Source organism: Alligator mississippiensis, chromosome 9 (genome assembly GCF_030867095.1).
Source record: "Alligator mississippiensis isolate rAllMis1 chromosome 9, rAllMis1, whole genome shotgun sequence".
NCBI classification, from domain to species: domain Eukaryota; kingdom Metazoa; phylum Chordata; order Crocodylia; family Alligatoridae; genus Alligator; species Alligator mississippiensis.
In genome coordinates, this window is record NC_081832.1 from 79,885,470 (window position 1) to 79,905,055 (window position 19,586).

At 54.5% G+C, this 19,586-nt stretch overlaps 4 long non-coding RNA genes across 52 annotated transcripts in view; 3 read left to right on the plus strand and 1 right to left on the minus strand.

The window, feature by feature from the left end:
* The first annotated feature begins 272 nt into the window (after positions 1 to 272).
* LOC132243367 (uncharacterized) lies at positions 273 to 1,923 on the plus strand. Its single transcript, XR_009454903.1, has 2 exons — positions 273 to 383; positions 893 to 1,923. It is a non-coding gene; the product is annotated as an uncharacterized LOC132243367 (long non-coding RNA).
* An 887-nt stretch (positions 1,924 to 2,810) lies between these two features.
* On the minus strand, positions 2,811 to 4,251 carry LOC132243368 (uncharacterized). Its single transcript, XR_009454904.1, has 2 exons — positions 4,166 to 4,251; positions 2,811 to 3,380 (listed from the first exon to the last, which is right to left on the minus strand). It is a non-coding gene; the product is annotated as an uncharacterized LOC132243368 (long non-coding RNA).
* Positions 4,252 to 5,029: 778 nt separating this feature from the next.
* Positions 5,030 to 15,410, plus strand: LOC132243366 (uncharacterized). 2 transcript variants are annotated; one of them, XR_009454902.1, is made up of 3 exons: positions 5,030 to 12,336; positions 13,032 to 13,176; positions 13,571 to 15,410. It is a non-coding gene; the product is annotated as an uncharacterized LOC132243366 (long non-coding RNA). The 2 variants fall into 2 exon arrangements; XR_009454901.1 differs by having other exon boundaries at positions 5,030 to 13,176.
* A 670-nt stretch (positions 15,411 to 16,080) lies between these two features.
* Positions 16,081 to 19,586, plus strand: part of LOC132243365 (uncharacterized) — a 46,778-nt gene continuing 43,272 nt past the window's right edge. For 27 of the 48 annotated variants that reach the window (XR_009454855.1, XR_009454862.1, XR_009454879.1 and 24 more), the window contains exon 1: positions 16,084 to 18,979. This is a non-coding gene — a long non-coding RNA (uncharacterized LOC132243365). Of the gene's footprint in view, positions 18,980 to 19,586 lie in introns of all 48 variants that reach the window. The other 21 variants (XR_009454853.1, XR_009454858.1, XR_009454857.1 and 18 more) reach the window with 9 other exon arrangements.

Below are 19,586 nucleotides of genomic sequence, written 5' to 3' on the forward strand. Positions count from 1 at the left end.
GGGAGCTTTTTTATGTGACGTGTGTGTTGTGCAACCTGTGGAAAATTGTGTGGTGATTGGGTAAATGTCAGGAAATATGGTTATTGTGTGTGAGGTGAATGGTGTGGGGATTTGGAAACCTGTTTTGAGGGCACATGATGGTTTTTGTGTGGAAAACGGGTCATTTTGTGTGGTGACGGGAGACCTCTCCGTGGGGACGCGCTGGGTCGGCCCGTACGGGTCGTCTCGTCCATGGCTCTGCGGTCGACGGTGCGCGCGATTTTGCTCGCGTGGAAGTGTCTAACGCGGGTCTGCCGCTTTCGCAGGCGCCTCCTCGTGCCCCGTCCTGGAGCCGGCAGTGACAGGAGCAGGACTTGGAAACATCCAGCGCTCCATGCGTGAAGGTGAGTATCTTTACTGGTCCCAGTTACCCAGCTCTACTGGCACCAGTTATCCCCCCTTAACGGGTCCCAGTTACCCAGCTATGCTGTTCCCAGTTACCCCCTACTTTATTTGTCCAAATACGTAGCCATACTGGCCCTAGTTACCCCCCCCCTACTTCACTGGTCCCAATTACTTAGCTATAGTGGTCCCAGTTATCCCCACCTTTACTCATCCCAGATACCGTGCTAAACTGGTCCCAGTTATTCCCGTTTACTGGTCCCAGTTACTCCCACCTTTACTGCTCCCACTTACCCCACCCCCTCTGGTGGTCCCACTTACTCAGCTATACTCGTGTTTCTGCCTTTGGCACGCTCAGCAGGCAGAACGTACCAGCGGTTGCCTAGGCTTCTGCCTGGATGCACATCATCCACGTGTCCTGCTCCTATGGTAACACCTCCATTGACTGCCATTGTTGCCTCTAACTGCTGCATTACTCTCCATAAGTACTGACCTGCCCCTTGGCTCGCAGGATCCTGGGCGCCAGACTCCACAGATGGAGACGACCCGAGCAGGGTGGGGGCCCGGAGGAAATCAGCCTGTGCAGGGCCATGTCCCGAGATGCAAGGAAGCTAGCAGCAGATTTGGCGGCAGGAGGGAGTGGTGAGTGGCTGGACACAAAATTTGGTGGTGGGGTGGGTGTGGTGCTTAGTGGCTGGATGTGAAGCCAACGGCAGTGACACTCCACTCCACTCCACTCCACAGAAATAATGCTGCAACCTCACCTTCTATAAAAGGCTTACTCTGTTGCAGCGGCAGTGCCACCCCACTCAGTGTGCCACTCCACCCAAATCTGCAGGGCCCCCCAGAGCGTGGGGCTTGGGGTGGTAACTCTAATTTGGCCCCCGCTAGGGATGGCCCTGCCCATAGACTTCATATTCTCCTTCCCCGTCCTTGGGTGAGGTGTTGAGCACTTTGATCTGTGCAGGCTTCAGGTTTTGTTAGCCACTCTTCCTCATGTTCCCAAAACCCAGCCCCTGTGAACCTGTCCTACCTGACAGCCTTTCCTAGTCTCCCCTGCTGCCAAATCTGCCACCAGCTTCCTTGTGTTCAGGGGTTTGATTTGATGGGCTGATTTGCCTTGGGCCTCACACCCTGCTCAGGTCGTCTCTGGTTGCCGGAGAGCAGAGAGAATGTCTCCTTGCCCCACCGGCTCTTGGTTTCTCTCAGCTTGAAGCTGCTTATCTGTTTCCGTTCCCCTTTTCCCTCCTCCTCTCCCTCTGCTGCCACTGTCTCCTCAATGTGCTGGATGTTGGTGTAAGCCAGGTCTGTGGGCCACACAGGCGGTTCCGGGGATATGCAGCTACACTGGTCCCAGTTACCCCGACCATTACTGGTCCCAGTTACCCTGTTTTCCTGTCCCAGCTATCCCCCTACCCCCTTTTCTGGTTCTAATTAAAAAGCTATACTGGTCCCAGCTACCCCCACCTTTAGTGATCCCAATTACCCAGCTCTACTGGTCCCAGTTACACCCCCACTTCACTGGTCCCAATTACCCAGCTATGCTCATCCCAGTTACCCGCAATTTTACTCATTCCAGTTACACTACTAGACTGGTCCCAGTTATCTCCACCTTTACTGGTCCCGTTTACACCCCCATTACTGGTCCCAGTTACTCAGCTATACTGGTTCAAATTCTCCCCCCTTTACTGGTCCTAGTTACCCAGCTATACTGTCCCCAGTTACCCCCACCCTATACTGGCTAAAACTTCTTTATAGCTTTTCCTATTTCCCTGAGAGACATTTCTCGTGCTTAAGTCAGCTGGGAGCTGTGAAACCAAGTCCTGAGACTGGTGAGCACACAGGTGTCATCTTACCATCATCAGTGTTGGGGTTAACGCTGTGAATATTTTATCTTGCGTGACACTGTCTGATGTGGGCCTCCAAGGCTTGTCCTTGTGCACTTGTCCTTGGAACCAGCTTATCGTCGAGGAGGTGCAACGTGACAATCGGCACCTAAAGTCAGGGGGTAGAAGGGCCTTTGACACCTGACACGTCTGCAACCAGGTCTCTGTGCGGACTGTTCAGAAATGGGCATTTGGGGCCTGCACCAGTCTCTTGGAAACAGCTGATCCAGCCCTTGCAGCAGGTAAGTGCACGTTTCTGCCTTGACACACCTGGGGAACACAACGCTTCAGCAGTTGCCTTGGCTTCTGACTGGATGTACATCATTCACTTGGGCAGGTCCATAGGTACCGCCTCCAGTGGCTATGGCTCTCACCTCCAAGCTACTGGGAGCGTCTTCCAAAAGCCACGGCGTGCCCCTGGGCTAGGCCTATACCAGCGGGCCCGACACAGACTTGCTGTTGTACCTCTCTGTGCATTAGAAACGGGGGCACAGACTGTGAGGTGCAGCATCTCATTGAAAAGAACCCACATTTTGCTCCAGGTAAATATACACTGGAAGCTTTATTAACATGTTGCAGGGGTGGGTAGGGCTGTATCATTTAGGATAAGCTTGAAGCAAAAACCAAGACAGTGTTAGTGGAAGGAGTTGAAAGCCATGCACAGGCTGTAAAACAGGAGCTCCAGGCGCGGGACAGGCTGCCGACCTGTGCACACAGGCCAGCTCCAGAGCACCAAGACTGAGAAGAAGAGCGGGCCCCTTGCAGCGGCAGCAGGAGTGGTCAGAGGGGTCCGGGCGATGGGCTGAACCGTGATACTCGGGGCTCCAGCATTGCCCGAGCAGAAATGCTGCTACCGCGGCCTAGCAGGTGGTTTGCCACAATGCAACACAACTAGCAGTGGGGGGCGAGGGCCCAGGCCTGGACCTGCCTCTCCCCACTGCTGCTGCAGCACAAGCAATGGCCCACACAAGACCTTATCCAGGAGGCGGGATCTGTCGGGATCTCCTCGGCCCTGCGAGGCTGCCAGGTTCTAGGCACGAAAGGAAAAACGGGCTTCCTCCCAGCCTAGGGTCTGGAGTCCCATGGGCGTGAGTTCCGCCTCCCGGTGAAGAGCTGTGAAGGGAACAAACACACTTGGACCTGGCTGTGGGGGGGGGGCGGGCGTGAGGGGCCGCCCCAGGGGTGGGTTGGGGCCACAAGGCGAGGGTGGAACACGCGGGATGGCGGGGGCGCGGGTTAGGGGCCAACCGGAAGTACGAGGCCTGGGCGCTGCCAAGGATCCCCCGGACGCATCCGGTCAGCTCGGATTGGTGCGCCGGGGTGGGAGCGGAAAGTAGAGCAGCAGGTGCACGGGGGGGAAATGGAAAACAGATCGTTGCGCGAGGCAGGATGCGGAGAGCAGCCTGGCAGATGATGCGGCACAGGGGATCGTGGCGGCTTTCCAGGAGCACGGACTACAATATGCCGGGAGGGAGGAGGAAATCTGCGCCGTGTGCGGGTGCAGGAAACCTGTGCTTGTGCGGAGCGACCCCGTGCTGCTGTGCGCAGAAGCAGGTGCAGTGACAGCTGATCAGCTTGACAAGGCCCGCGCACGCGTACTAGCTTTGTCCGCTGCTGGGGCTCCCCGATGCACCACCTCTTCCCCAGTGCGCATGCGTGTTCATGGCCGTTCATAGATGGTTTCATGGCGCAAGTGGGAGCCTGCACTGTATGGTGCCTGCACGCTGGGTCTCCCTCCCTGGTTTTACGCTGCAACCGCTCTCCCGCACAGCAGCGCCGAGCCGTGACTTGCTGTGGCTGGGTGCTGGAAGAAAGCGGGGGACCGTCTATCCTTGCCCCCTCCCCCAGTGTTGGACGCAGGGTGCCCGCTAGTGCTAACTCCCAATACGCATGTGTACTTTCGGTTTTCGTCGTGTCGTCCCTGTCGCCGTAACCACGGCCGCTCATCGATCATCGCCGCTCTGGCAGCGTCCACAGATTCGCAGGAAGCATGCGCCAATCGATTATGTTGGTGCTCGACGCAATTAGTCTAAACAATGCGCACGCGCACTGAGATGCCACCGATTGACTCGGCGATCAGCTGATCAGGCTCAGAGGCAAACGTACATCCACTGCCCTTTGATGGGCAAACCCTGTGCGACACCTTCCTAAGTACACATGCATCTTCGTAGTCTCGCTTGAACTTCTGTCATGTGTCCGGGATCAGCATCTTACGGTCCGAAGCATGCGTACTTGCGAATTTGGAAAACGATGTGGCGACTTCCCAAATGTGCAAGTGTAGTCAGGGCTTTTCATCGATGTGTTCGTCATGCGACTGGGAGCCTGCCTTGCATACTAGACGCGTACTGAGCCTCCCCCAGCCCTCTTTTTCAACGCTGCGGCACCTGTGGCTGCGCCTGTAGGCTTGGAGAGACGTGGCGGCGGGGGTGGGCAATCATCTCTACCCCGAGTATTGGACCCTGGAGGGAACGGTCGTGTTCATTCTTAATGCGCATGCGTATTGACACGTGCCCTCATAGTTTCGGCGGTTGACATGTCACTTCCTCTGTATCCGTGGAAACTGACCCATGACTCCTCTGGTAGCGGCCGCTGATGCTTACTATACACGCGCCAATCCTGAACATCGGTATTGGATGTTTTTTGACTGCGTTCTCTGCGCACGCACAAGTTCCTCTATAGATAAATTCGGTATTCGGGTCATCAGCCCACTTACTGCCCAGCGCATTCCTATTTGCTTTGCTGATTGAAGGGGAACGCGATGGCCCGCCTCTTGCCAAGTGCGCATGCGTGCCCATGGCGGATTATCGATATTTTCGTCGCGCAACTGGGAGGGTCAGCTGTACCGCGCATGCGCACTAGGTCTTCACCTGTGCTTGCTTAACGTCGCAGGCGCTTTTGTGCACAGGGCTGTCGCGCCCCGTGTGCCTGCTGTCTTCATTGCATGTGTAACCAGGGAAACCATCAATTATTTCGACAGGAGGAAACGGTCTTTTCCTAGGACACGTACACATCCGGCGTCAAGAGTTCTCCGGGCGCATGCATACTGTCATTACCCATTGAGCAAGCGTCATGAGTGCTTTTGGCCGCCCTGTAGTGCGCGTGCGAACTGAGTCTCCTCCGTACGCCCCGGGGCGGCTGCGACTGCGGCCGCGGCCCGATAGCGACGAGACGGAGACATCCCTGCCTCTCCCCCGAGTACTGCTGCGGCCTGAGTGGAGCGGAGAGTGTGGAGCCCAGCTTCCCCTCTCTCATGGGTTGCACAGCTGGATTGGTCGGGACCAAGGACCGCAACTCCACGCTGCCACCCTTGCTGGCTGGTGGGCAGGGGGCTCCTTGCAAAACTGCGGTGCAGGGCTCGCAGCAATGCCAATGATGTTCCCCACCCTGGACTGCCCTGCCATGCTGGGTGTGCCCTGCTGGGCCAGAGAGGGCCCCAGGAGAAGCCAGCAGTCTGGGAAGATACAGCATGCTGTGGGCAGCTTGCCACCACCCTACGTGCAAATCTGGAGGGCATGTGCCCCCATTTCTCCCTGGTAGTGTGTGCAGTGGCGAGGAGTCAGGCCCCCGGCCACTCCCACTCCGCTCTCGCGCCCTTCCTTTATTTGCTGGCCAAGTTAGTTGTCATATCTGCAAGGGTTCATGCGTTCAGTGAGAAGAAGGCTTTGAGCTTTCTGCTTAGCAGCACTTCTGCAGCTTAGTCTAGGTGCCTTGAAAATGGCCGAGGCTGGGAGCAGGATCCTGTTACTGTCATCCGTGTTGTGGTTAACAGTGTGAGCGTTTTACATCGTGTGAAAGTGTCTGATGTGGATCCGCCCTTTCTCACAGGCTAGTCCTTGTGCAACTGTCCTTGGCACCAGGTTATTGGTGAAGAGGTTCAGTGTGACAATGGGCTCCAAAATGCCTGGGGTGGAAGGGCCCCCGACAGTTGACACGTCTGCAAAGGGTCTCTGTGCTGGCTGTAGAGAAACAGGGTTATGGGGCCTGCGCTAATCTCTTGAAAAGATCCGAGCCAACCCTGGCAGCAAGTGAGTGCGTGTTTCTGCCTTGGACACCCTCGTGGAACACAACGTGCCACTAGTTGCCTTGGTTTCTCACTGGATGCACATTGTTTGCTTGCACATGTCCAAAGGTACCACCTGCAGTGACTGCCGCTCTTGCCTCTGAACTACTAGGGCACCTTGCAAAAGCAATGGCCTGCCCCTGGGCTAGGCTGATATTAGTGGCCCAGACCCAGAGACTTCCTGTTGTTTCCTGCTGTGCCTGGATTAGGTGTTGAGCACTTGGACCTCTTCCAGCATCAGCACGTATTAGCCTCTCATTCTCCTGTGGCCAACACCAGAGGGCATATGACCATACTGTCTCTGTCAGCCTCTGTCTCAGCCTTCCTATGATGGCTCCCATGAAAACCCTTGTCCCATCACAATGTGCAGTGGGGCTGCAACAGTATTTCCTAGCTGCAACGAGAATTGTGAGGTGGGTGGGAAAGAGCCTTCGTTGCCTGCACGCTCCTTCATTTTTTCAGCTTAGAGCTGCTTGGCTGTCCCAGTGCTCCTTTTCTGTTCTCCTCTGTATATGCTGCCCCTACGTAGCCCTCCTGTCTCCTGTGTATGCTGGGAGATGGTGTATGAGGGTGTACATAGGCCTCCAGTCAGAACTATTTACTTACGGAGTTAAGCTGAAACCCCTCTACAGAGCATCATGCGAAGTGCCTACACATCTGCAGCAGTGGAAGGCGAATGGGGTAAGGGTTAGAGGTGAGGGGATGGCTCTGTGTTGCCCTCCGTGAGATCCCAGGGAAACACTTTGTTGCGGGCGGTCGAGTGGGTCACAGTACAACCATTCTTCCGTGCCTGAGCTTTAGCCCATGAGGTTTGGGTGCAGGTTTCCCCCTGGGTGACATGACACCGCCTATACAGGCGCAGTCACTTGAGCACAGAACCAGGGGGAACTGTATGGTATGGTTGGGTTTGAAATGGAAAGGAGCAGGGACCAGGATGCACTGGTCCGAGTTGGGTTACAAACCAGTGAGGGGTTTCATACATGTCTGGGGCAGGGCACTGGGGGTCCCTGTGCTTCTGGCTTGTGGGGGAGGAGCCTGGTGCTGGGGGTGCCCCTTGCTGCTGCCCCCGCAGCCCGTGCTAGTTAGATGCTTTAACGCCCTTGACTCCCAGCTCTTCGTCTCCGCTTGTCTTATGATGCTGACCCGCAGCCCCCGCTCCCCGTTCATGTCCCCACGGAAAAGGTCGGTCCCGCGTGCGGCTCCCGCCAGCGATCACCACAGGAGCCGGGGCTGGGGGCGCGTCCTGAAGCGCGCGGCAGGGCCGGCATCAGAGGCGCGTGTTCCCGTTGGCCGCCTTGAGGAGAGCCGCGATTGGGTGGAAGAGCTGTATGGGCGGGGTCTCGGAGACTCCGCCCTTCCTCGCTTTGATTGGCTTTTGCCGGTGGAGGCGGGTCCAGGAGGAAGTCTCGTTCTCCGCAGTCTGATTGGCTGTTGGGTTTGGTAGGAGGAGTAGGCCCAACTGCGTGCTGGTTGGTCCGACTGATCTTCAGCAGCTCGGTTTGCGCTGGCAGGGCGCGGCGTGGGCTGTGCGGGGCCGGGGGTCCTTGTTTTAACATAAGTACCATGTTGAGCCCGGTGCGGGGGAGCGAAGAATTGCCGGTATTATTCGTATTCTACGTCCTTGTCATGACAGAAATGCGTGGAGGTGGGATGCGTGTGCAGATGTGTATACAGTGCGTGTGCTGCGTGTAGAATAGATGCGGGAGCCCCGCGGCAGCACTGAGCGGTTCCTCCCTCCCCGCCGTTGCGTCCCGGCTCCGCGCCCGGCTGCAGGGACAGGAGGACACGTGGAGCCGCTTCTGTCCCTGTCCTTGTCCGCTCGCTGTAATGCCCGGCGTGACCACAGGAGAGCAGCACTGAGCCGTCCTCAGGAGCCGTCCGCGTCCCCCTCCCACTCTCCCCCCCCCCTCCCCGCTGCAGTGCGCGGCGTGAGCCGCCGGGGGCAGCACGGAGCGCGCTCTCCTTCGAACCGTGGTGCGGCGCCGGGGGGACCTCGGTTTTGTGACCCACGTGGGAGCGGGGCACGTGCGGGGTGCGCGGTGCCGCAGCCCGGGAGCTTCAGAGCTGGTGCTGGCGGGACGCTGCCCCGCGCCGCCTGCCTCTGGTCCCGCTGCTCGTCGCCGCTGTCCTGGGGCGCCCGGCCCGGCGTCGTTCCGCAGCGGCGGGGGCAGGACCCGGGGGTGTCTGTGGGGGATGTGTCCTGTGTGGAAACGTGAGTTGGGAACCTTTTTCTGGCAGTGCGGTGATTTTGTGGGTGGGAAGTTGGTCATTTAGTGTGGTGATTTGGGGCGTTTCTGTGGAAATGTTTGGGGAAATCTGGGGATTTGAGACCTTTTTTCTGGATGTATGTGGAAATGTGTGTTTTGCTGTGTGAAACTGGGAATTGTGTGTGAAGATAGCTCCTTTCCCTGAAAACACAGTGGCTCTGTATTTAAAACTGGTTACTCTAGGAGTAGTTTGTAGAAATGTGTTTAGAGATATGGTGTGGTAATTTTAGGGTGAGTTGGGAGGGTTTTTAGGGGACTGGTTTGTTGTGGGATGTGTGGAAAATTGCGTGGCAATTGGGCAAGCATATGGAAATATGTGGTCAGGTTGTGTCAGGGAAATTTTCTGGGGATTTGGAAACCCTTTTTGTAGGAATGTGTATAGATAAGTGATGATATTTGTGTAGTGATTTGGGTACCCTTAATGGAAATGTGCTGGGTCGGCCCATGGTGGTCGTCTTATCCACTGCGGTGCGGTTAACAGCGTGTGCGTTTTCACTCGTGTGAAACGGTCTAACATGGGCGTGCCCTTTCTCTGAGGCTCTCCTCATGCACCTGTCCTTGGCACCAGCATATCAGTGGTGAGCTGCAGTGTGACAAATGTTACTTGGGGCAGAAGGGCCCCCAGGAGCTGTCATGTCTGCAAGGGTCATTCTGGGTACTGAGACGGGTGTGGCGGTCTCTTGGAAATAGCCAAAGCACCACAGGTGAGTACGTGTTCCTGCTTTGACACGCCAAGCGGACAGAACGCACCAGCAGTTGCCTAGGCTTCTGCCTGGAGGCACGTCATTCACGTGCCCTGCTCCAACGGGAACACCTCCACTGACTGCAGCTCTTGCCTCTAACTGCTGGTAGCACCCTCAAAAAGCAATGGCTTGCCCCTTGACTTGCAGAATACTAGGGGCCCAGACCCCACAGACTTTGTATTCTCTTCCCCTGTGCCTGGGGGAGGTGTTGAGCCCTTTGATCTCTGCAGTCTTCAGCACTTGTTAGCCACTCCTCCTTATGTGCGCAACACCCAGCCCCTGTGACCTTGTCCTACCTGACAGCCTCTGTCAGCCTCTCCTAGTCTCATCCTTCCTTGGAAGGCTTCCCATAAAATCCCGTCTTCTGTCCCAGCGTGCAGCAGGCCTGCACCAATGTTTTCCAGCTTGCTTTAGAGAGCTGTAGGGTGGGGGTGGTGCTTCCTTGCCCCCTGCTGTTTGCTTCTGTCAGCTTTAAGGTGTTTATGTATTTCAGTTTTCCTTTTCTCCCCTCCTCTGTGCTGCCTGTGTCTTGCGCATATGGAGGACGTTGGTGTAAGGCAGGGGCCGGCAGCTCTTTGGGCCTGTGGGCCACAGAGGCGGTACTGGGGAGGTGAAGCGGGCCGGTCAGCGGTGCCGATCCTGAATAGCCCAGATCCCGCGTGCCCTACGGCTCCTCCCCGTACCGCCAACAGTGCCCAGCCTAAGCCCCGACCCCCAGCTCACCCTGCACCTTCTCTGGACTCCCTGGACAAAGTTGACCAGATGGAACCTGTGTGCATAACCCTGGCCCGCTGTGCCCCTGCTCCAGACAACCTGTGCACACTGAGCAGCAGCAGTAGCTGTTGCTTGACACGGCGGAAACATGACTTCTCCTCGTCACGGTGGCCAGTCCCTTCTTCCTGCAGCTGTGCAGAGTCTACATGTGGCCTGCCCTGGGGCTTGTCTCCACTGCCATCGCTGCTGCTTCCAGGCCGTGCAGCAGGTCCATGGAGGCTGTGCAAAGGAACTGTAGGGCAGTCCAGCCTCAGGCTCGTAGTGGTTGCAGCCAGAAGAGCCTGGTAGCTGTGAAGGGTGTGGGGCCACTTGTCCCTTGTGCCGAGCATGATCTTCTGTTCACCTCCAGCAGCTATGGCCGCTGCTCAGCGTGGGTGGGCATGTGTAGAGGAGGTGCAGTGCAGTTTGGGTTTTGGGCTGTGTGCACGGGTTCTGGCTGGGCTGGTGCTCGTCCACTCTGCCGGGCCTAGTCCTGAGCGGGCGCTGGCTGGATGGAGTTGGAGCTGTGCGTGTGGGTCCCTGCCAGTAGCTTGGTTTTGGGGCAGTGGCGGGAGAAACTAGAAGCAGCTGTCTTTTCCTGTACAGCCTGGAAAGGCAGTCCAGGCGCACCCCGCTGCATGCCCGGAGGCAGTGGGATGCACTAGAGGCTAGACAATGATTGGGCAAGACAGGATTGATGTACCTGCCAAGGGGCAGACTGAGTCCCTCCATGGGCCACATCTGCCCATGCTACTCATGGTGTTTCATATGGAACAGGTTTTAGGAGCAGAGTATCTGGAAGGAGGACTACTGTTGAAAAACTGTCTCCCTGCAGCTGTCTCCCCACATGGATTTGTGGTGCTGAGCAGCCATAATACGCTCATGCCCTGCCTGTGGCATGTTCCCTCCCTCCCAAGCTACACCCCCCTCAAGGCCAGTGCCCCTCACTCCCCTTTTCTGTGCTGATGCTGAAACCTGTCTAGAGAGCAGCTTGCAAAGCACCAAATTTTCATTTTTTAAGCAGAAAAAGAAATGAAAAAACCTGTTGTTGTTCAGGAAGCACCGCAGGACATCAATTCAACTTCAGGGGAGTTTGAGATGTTTGGAATACAGATTTTCACCTGTGCAGGAGGGAGGAGGAGGCTAACAACAGGTTGCCTCCACTTTGCAAAGGTCTTTTAAAGCTTTCCTCTGTTCACATCTAATGTTTACGTGTGGTTTTTGCTTTGTTTTTTAAATGGATATTCCGATACGTGTCAAGCAGATTGGTGTCACTGGAAGTTTGGGAACGGGAGTGAATCCGTTTTCCCGTGGACTTGGGAGATGCCAATGAGCTGGGGCCTGTGTCCCTGGAAAAAATACAACTCTGGAAGGGAAGAGCATTGCTCATGTCTTTCCCTGCCCACCTGGGAATGCTGCTTGCCCTGTTTTGTTTCTTTTACTCTGCTGTCTAGACCTATTTTAATTTACAAAGGTTCACAAAACCACAAATTAGTTGGTGTTTTAAGCTGCTTTTTCCCACCTTTTCAGGAAGTAGTTACTCATCTTTGGTCTCACCTGGTATTGAAGGCTGGAGAAACAGATTCTTATTGTACTTTCTCAGGCCATTGCTTGTGATGTAAATGCAGGCTTATTACTTGTTAACTGTTTCAAACAGCATGTTCATCTAACACAGGAGGTATATGGTCCCACTAGGGACCTCTTACTGGACTTGGTGCTGGCTACAGGGGATGACCTGGTAGGGAATTGACTGACACAAGGTAACCTAGGGGACAGTGACCATCCATTGATTGGATTCACTATCTGGCACAGGGTGGGAAAGATAACCAGTAGGGTAGGAGTGCTAGACTTCAGTGTGGTCAGGAGATTAGTTAGTGAGGCGCTGAAGGACAAGAGCACTGGTGAGATGGGAGTCCAGGAAGGGCAGTTGTTCCTAAAGGGAGCAATTCTACAGGTGTAGAAGAAGATGATCCCGTTGCACAGGAGAGGGGAAAAAGGGGCCAAGAAACCCTCTTGGCTGAACAGCAAAATGCAGGAAAACCTAGGGGCAGTGAGCACATATTCATAGCAGGTAGATCCTGCCTGACTAACCTTGTTTCTTTTTATGACCAGGTCACAAAATGCTTACACACAGGAATTGAGGTAGATGTCATCTACTTGCATTTTAAGAAGGCCTTCAATATGGTATCTCATTCTAATGTCATTAATAAACTGAGCCGCTGTCACGTAGATGATTACACGATCAGGTGGGTGGCAAAATGGCTCAGCGTCATACCCAGAGAATGGTGGTGGATGGGTCGGTGTCAACCTGGAAAGATGTGGACAGTGGAGTCTGACAAGGCTCGGTCCTTGGACCTGTGCTGTTTAATGTCTTCATCAGTCACTTGGATGAGGGCGTGGAAAGCACTCTGTCCAAATATGCAGATGATACCAAATTTATGGGTAACGTTAACATGCTAAAGCAGAGGTCCTCAAACTGTGGTCTCTGGACCAGCACTGGTCCACAAGCTCCATGTAGGTGGTCCTCAGAAAGGTTGCAGAACAATTGAGAATCTCTGCATTTGGCCCCGCAGTTGATTAATTTTTTTTCTGGTGACGGAGATTAAGCGGTCCGCTGAGACCCTCGGCAATTTTCAAGCGGTCCACGCAAAACAAAGTTTGAGAGCCAGTGCACTAGAGGGTTGGGACCAAATCTGTGGGGACCTGGACAGGTTGGAAAATGGGCAGACCAGAATAGGATGCAGTTGAACAAAGACAAGTGCAAAGTGCTGCACCTAGGGAGAAGGAATCACCGGCACGCTTACAGGCTGCGGGAGGGCTTTCTCAGCATCAGAGCAGCGGAAAGGGATCTCGGAGCCAGCATCGACACCGAGATGAGCGTGAGTTGTCAACGTGACAAAGCGATTGGTAAAGCTAACCGCACTTTATCGTGTGTTTGCAGGTGCAGGACAAACAGGTCCAGGGAGGTGATACTTACCCTCTATGCGACATTGGTCAAGCTGCAGTCGGAGTACTCTGCCTGGTTTTGGATGCCACACTTCAAGAGGGATGTGGACAACCTTGTGAGGGTTCAGAGGAGGGCAAAAGTATATCTATTATAGAAAATAACATGCAGTATATTTAGTTACATCAATTGCCACACTGCTAGCTAAAGATAAACCTATGATATACCATATAGGGATCATTTATGTATGGTCCGTTAGCTCCTTTTAGGCCTTGTGCTTTGTTTAATTGTGTTTGATGGTTTCCTTTACTTGCTGCCCAAGTTAGTTGTCACAACCGCAAAGGTTCACGCTGCGGTTACTCAGAACAAAGCCTTGGCCCTTGTGCTTAACAGCGTAAGCGCGGCTCAGCCTAGGCACCTTGAAAATGGCCGAGGCTGGCATCAGGGTCATCTTATCGCTATCTGTGCTGGGGTTAACAGTGTGAGCATTTTACCTTGCGTGAAAGTGTCTGATGTGTGTCTGCCCTTTCTCACAGGCTAGTCCTTGCGCTCCTGTCCTTGGAACCAGCTTATCGGTGAGGAGGCGCAGCGAGACATTCGACACCAAAAGGCCCGGAGTAGAAGGGCCCCCAACATGTGTCGCATCTGCAACGGGTCCCTGCGTGAGCTACTGAGAAACGAGCGTTTGGGGCCCGCACCGGTCTCTCGGAAACATCCGAGCCAGCCCTGGCAGCAGGTGCCTGTGCGTTCCTGCCTTGGACACGGTCAGGGAACGCAATGCGCCAGCAGTTGCCTCGGCTTCTGACCGCACGCACGTCGTTTGCTTGCAAGCATCCAAAGCTAGCACCTCCAGCGGCTGCAGCTGTTGCTTCCCAACTACTAGGAGAGCCTTGCAAAAGCAATGGCCTGCCCCTGGGCCAGGCTGATACCAGTGGCTCAGACCCAGAGACTTGCTGTTGTACCTCCCGGTGTCTGGATTAGGTGTCGAGCACTTGGAACTCTGGCAGCTTCAGCACATATTAACCTCTCGTCCTCCTGTGGCCAACACCACGGAGCCCGTGACCCTAATGTTTCTGTCAGCCTCTGTCTCACCCTTCCCCTGAAGGCCTCCCGTGAAATCCCTTGTCCCATCCCAGTCTGCAGGTTGGCTCCACCGGTATTTCCCAGCTGCATGTGGAGAGTTGTGAGGGAGGTGGGGAAGAGTTTTATGCCTCCGTACTCTACTTGTTTCAGCCTGAAGCTGTTTGTTTGTCTCAGGGCCTTTTTTTCCCCTCTCTCCTCCTCTGTCTGTGCTTCTGCTGCGTAGCCACACTGCCTCCTGTGTATGTGGGAAGGTGATGTAAGGGGGTGCACAGTTGCCCTTAGGAAGGAGCAATTTTTCTATGGAGTTAAGCTGAAACTGCTGTACAGAACGCCTTGCAAAGTGCCTCCAGGTCTGCAGCGGTAGAAGGTGTATGGGGTAAGGCACAGAGGTGAGGGAATCACACTGTGTTGCCCTCTGTGAGCTTCCTGGGAAACACTTGGGGCGGGGTGCGGTTCATGTAGGTGGCAGGGCAGTGCAACCATTTTTCTTCCATGCCCATGGGGTGTGGGTGCAGGTTTCCCCCTGGGTGACATGACACTGCCTGTGCAGGCCCAGTCACCTGAGCGTAGAGCCAGGGGGGGACTTTATGGTATTGTTGGGTTTGAACTACAAAGGAGCAGGGACCAGGATGCACGGGTGCCAGAGATGTGTTCCAGACCAGGTGAGGGGTGCATGCAGGTCTGTGGCAGCGTCCTAGTGCAGGGCAGGGCACTGGGGGGTCCCTGTGCTTCTGGCTAGTGCGGGAGGAGCCTGGTGCTGGGGGTGCTCTGTGCTGCTGCTCACCAGCCCGTGCTTGTGAGATGCTTTGGTGCCCCTGACTCCCAGCCCGCAGCCTCTGCTTGTCTTCTGTTGCCCTCACTCCTGACCCGCAGCCTTGTCCCCACGGAAAAGATCAGTCCCAAATGCAACTCAGGTGGGTGAACAGGTGATCCAGGGCTGGGTTTGGTGGGGGAGCGGGGGCAACACGTCCCCTAAGTGCACGGTGGCATGCGGTTGTGTCCCTCACTGGTGCTGCGTGGGCTGGGGATGTGGTCCCACTGTTCCCGAAAGCAATGGGTTGCACCTGCTGGGCTGCAGAGGCCCCGGGGCGAGGGCAGTAGGGAGGGAGCCCGAGTCTACAGTGGGCAACCTGCCCCTGCCTTGCACACAGGATTGTGGGCACGGGTTCCTGCTGCTCCTCGGGAATGCGCACAGCTGTGGGGTGTCTCGGACGGCCAGAGCCGACTCGAGGTGATCTAATAATTACTCGTTCGTTGGGCGGGCTGGTGAATAGAGAGGCTGACAAAGCTTAATGGTTGTAAAACATTACTTATGCCGCTTGTGGTTGCGACGAAAACGGTCTGGTCATCTGAACAACTATGTTAGTTGTTCCACCTGATAAGGCTCAGGCTAGCTCATCCATCCACAAATCAAGCCGGCGGGGAAAGGGTACGTCTGGGATTGCGCTCGGCGACGGGGAGAAGAATCGATAGGTGATCGGTCTATCGATCAGCTCAGCCGCAAGTCAGATCTCTTTTAGAAGCACTCTGCAGCGTGCTCAAAGTTCTCCGACTTGGGCGGAAGTCGCACAAAATTTTAAACGGCTAGCAAGCCAATTGCTAGCCGCCACGCAGGAATAATTTAGAATTGGCCAATAGCGGGACACAAATTTGCATTCGAATGGCGGGAACTCTCTTGCACCGGGGTTTCTCTGCTGCAACAGAAAACCTTTACTGTGCAAGAGGCTCTCATGTAGCGGGAAAATTCCATCGTGCTGAGGCACCAAAATCACTGGGTTGTGACATGGGGAACCCCCCCACCCAGCCTGAGCCTGCAGCAGGCAGGCAGTGGGTGGGGGGAGCTGGGCTTTGGTCTGCTGCAGCAGCCGCTGTCTCCTGCCGGGCAGGGCACCATGGACACGGGTCCCTGGCCCCATAGTGCTGGCAGCTGAGGGCCCCCTCTGGTAGAGCGGGGGGGGGGGGGGGAGGAGTTGAGGGGCCTTTCATTTTAATCAGGCATTTTGGTGTTTTTATTTGAGAATTAGCGGGGTTATTTATCAGAGATTTTGCCTTTTTTTTTTTTTTTTTTTTTTTTAATCGGGGAAAAGCAGGATGCCTCGTCATTAGAGCAGCACGTGGGAGCCAGGGCCTGCAGCGTTATCAGGCGTGGGGTGGACACGCGGTTCCCGGTGTCAGTCAGAGCCCGGTGGGTGGCGGGCACGCTCCGCAGCAGCACCCGGGCTCCGGCGCTGCCGTGCGCTCTGGACACGAGGGGCAGCTCTGAGCCGGCACGTGTGGGGCCGTCTGCAAGGCTGGCTCGGGGCAGAGCAGACCGGGGTGCTGTGCGCGGCCCTCGGGGCTGTCAGGCAGCCGCTTGCCCAGCGGAGGCATCAGCGCTGCAGGCGGGATCCCCCGTGGCCACGGGCGGGGCAGGGCACGGCGGGGCGGGCGAGTGTTCTGTGCGCGGTGCCGCAGCTCGGCCCCTTCCTCCTCGAGCTGGTGCTGGCGGGACGCTGCTCCGCCCCGCTCCGCCCCGCTTGGCCCTGGGCGCGCTGCTCGCCCCGCGCCCCCCGCACGGGGTCGGAGCCGCCGCTCTCCTGGGGCGCCTGGTGCGGCCTCGTTGCGCGGCGGGGCAGCGCGGTGCGGGCGGGCAGGCCCCGGCGCCGGACGGACCCGGGGGAGGGGGTGGAAATGTGCCTGTGAGCAGTGGCGTGGAGCTGTGAGAGCACCGGGGGGTTTTCATGCTGCCCGTTTTGTGTGGGGACTTGGGAAACATTTTTTGTGGCAGTGTGATGATCTTTTTGGTGGGAAGTTGGTCATGTAGTGTGGCGATTTGGAGGTGTTTTGTGGAAATGTGTGAAATATGGTGGTATTGGGAGAATTGTGTGAGGAGTTGGGATCTGTATTTGGAAATTGTGGAAATGTGATTGTTTGGGGGGAATTTGGTCATTGTGTGCGGTGATATAGTGCCTTTTTTGGAAATACTGCTATTTTGTGTGGAAACGTGATGGTTTGGGAACCTTGTAGAAATGTGTGTGGAAATCTGTTGATTTTGTGTGGAAGTGGTGTGGTAATTTTAGGGTGATTTGGGAACTGTTTGTGTGACTGGTGTGTTGTGGGACCTGTGGACAATTGTATGGGGATTGGTTCACTGTATGGAAATACGGCTGTGTTGTGTGAGGGAAATGGTCTGGGGATTTGGAAACCTTTTTTGTGGGCTCGTGTGTGGGCTTGTGGTGGTTTGCGTGTGGAAAACCAGACATCTTTTGTGGTGAGTTGGAGGTGTTTTTGTGGAAATATTTGGAGATATTTTGTGACGTTGGGAGAAGTCTGTGGGGATTTGGGACGTTTATTTGGGAGTGTGTGGAAATGTTAAAATTTTGTGAAAAACTGGTGATGTGTGGTACGAAAGGACCTTGTTTGTTAGAAAACGTGATTTTTGTGTGGAAAACTGGTGATTTAGGAACTCTGTGGAAATGTGGTGATTATGCCAGTGGAAAATGGTGTGGTAGTTTTAGGGTAATTTGGGAGCTGTTTGTGCAACTGGTGTTTGTGGGAACTGGAAATTTGTGTGCATGGGAATATGGTTGTGTTGTGTGGGGGAAATGGTGTGGGGATTTGGAAACCTTTTTTGAGGGCATGTGGCGACTTTTGTGTGGAAAACAGTTTGTTCTGTGTGGTGATTTGAGAACCCCCTTTTTATCTGGAAGTGCTGATTTGTTTGGTGGGAGGCGAGTCATTTTGTGGTAATTTGGTGATGGGTTGGTGGAAAGGTTTGGGGAAACGTGGTATTGGGAGAATTCTGTGGGGACTGGGGAGCGTGTCTGTGGAAATGTGCTTTTTTGTGGAAAATGTGATGGTGTGTGGTGAAAAAGGATTTGTTTTGGAAGTGTGATTTTTTTGCGTGGAAAACTGGTGATTTGGCAGGTGTATGTGAAAATGTGAGTGGATATATCTGGTGATTTTGTGTGTGTGGAAAATGGTCTGGTAATATTAGGGTGATTTAGGAACTGTTTTTGTGGAACTTGTGTGTTGTGGGACTTGTGGAATAGTTTGTGGTGACTGGGTAAGTGTGGAAATATGCTTGTGTTGTGTGAGGGAAATGGTGGGCAGGGGTTGGAAAAATTTTTGTGGGCATGTGTGTGCCTGTGTTTGGACACGTGGTGGTTTCCATGTTGAAAACTGGTGCTGATTTGAAAACCTTTTTTTCTGGCAGTGTGGTGGTTTTTTTGTGGGTTTTTTTAGGTGGGAGGTTGGTCATTTTGTGTGGTGATATGGAAGTTTTTTTGTAGAAACGTTTTGGGGAAATATGGTGGTATTGGGAGAGTTCAGTGGTGCTTTGTGAACTTTTTCCTGGAAATGTTTGGACATGCGATTTTTGTTGTGGCATTTAGGACCTTGTGGTATATAGGACATTTGGAACTATAGGGGTTTTGCATGGAAATATGGTAATTTAATTTTTAGAAAATGGTGTGGTAACTTTAGGGTGATTTGGGAACTGTTTTGTGCAACCTTTGGAAAATTGTGTGGCAATGGGGTAAGCATATGGAAATATGGTTATGTTGTATGAGGGAAAATGCATGGTGATTTGGAAACCTTTTTTGTAGTAGTGTGTGTAGAAAAGTGTGATTTTGTGTGTGTGTGTGTGGTCATTTGATAAGTCTGAATGGGAATGTGCCGGGCTGGCCCATGGGGGTCATTTCATCTACTGCGGTGCGTTTAATGGTGTGTGTCTTCTCACTCTAATGAAACGGTCTAACGTGGTTCTTTCCTTTCTTTGCAACTGCTCCTTGTGCACCTGTTCATGGAAGAAATGTGTCAGCGAGGAGCTGCAGCGTGAAAGAAGTGGGACTTGGAAATATCCAAGGCACCACGGGTAACAGGTGAGTACGAGTTTCTGCCTTAAACACTCTCATGGGGCAAAATGCACCCGCAGCTGCTTAGGCTTCTGCCTGGAGGCACATCATCTGTGTGTCGTGCTCCTATGATAACACCTCCAGTGACTGCAGCTCTTGCCTCTAACTGCTGGTAGCACCCTTCAAAAGCAATGACCTGCCCCTTGGCTCACAGGATCCCAGTGGCCCAGACCCCACAGCCTTTGTATTCTCCCTTCCTGTGCCAGGATGAGGTGTTGAGCACTTTGATGTCTGCAGGCTTCAGCACTTGTTAGCCACTGAACCTTATGTGCCCAATATCCAGGCCCTGTGACCTTGTCCTACCTGACAGCCTCTGTCAGCCTCTCCTAGTCTCATCCTTCCTCGGAAGGCTTCCCATGAAATCCCTTGTCCTGTCCCAGTCTGCAGCAGGCCTGCACCACATTTTTCAACTTCCTTTCGAGAGTTGTAGGGGAAGTGGGGAGAATACTCCTTTGCCCCCTGCTCTTTGCTTCTCTCAGCTTTAAGGTGTTTTTCTGTTTGTTTCCTTGTCCCTCCTCCTCTGGCTGTGCAGTGGTAGCATTGTCTCCTGTATATGGTGGACATTGGTGTCAGC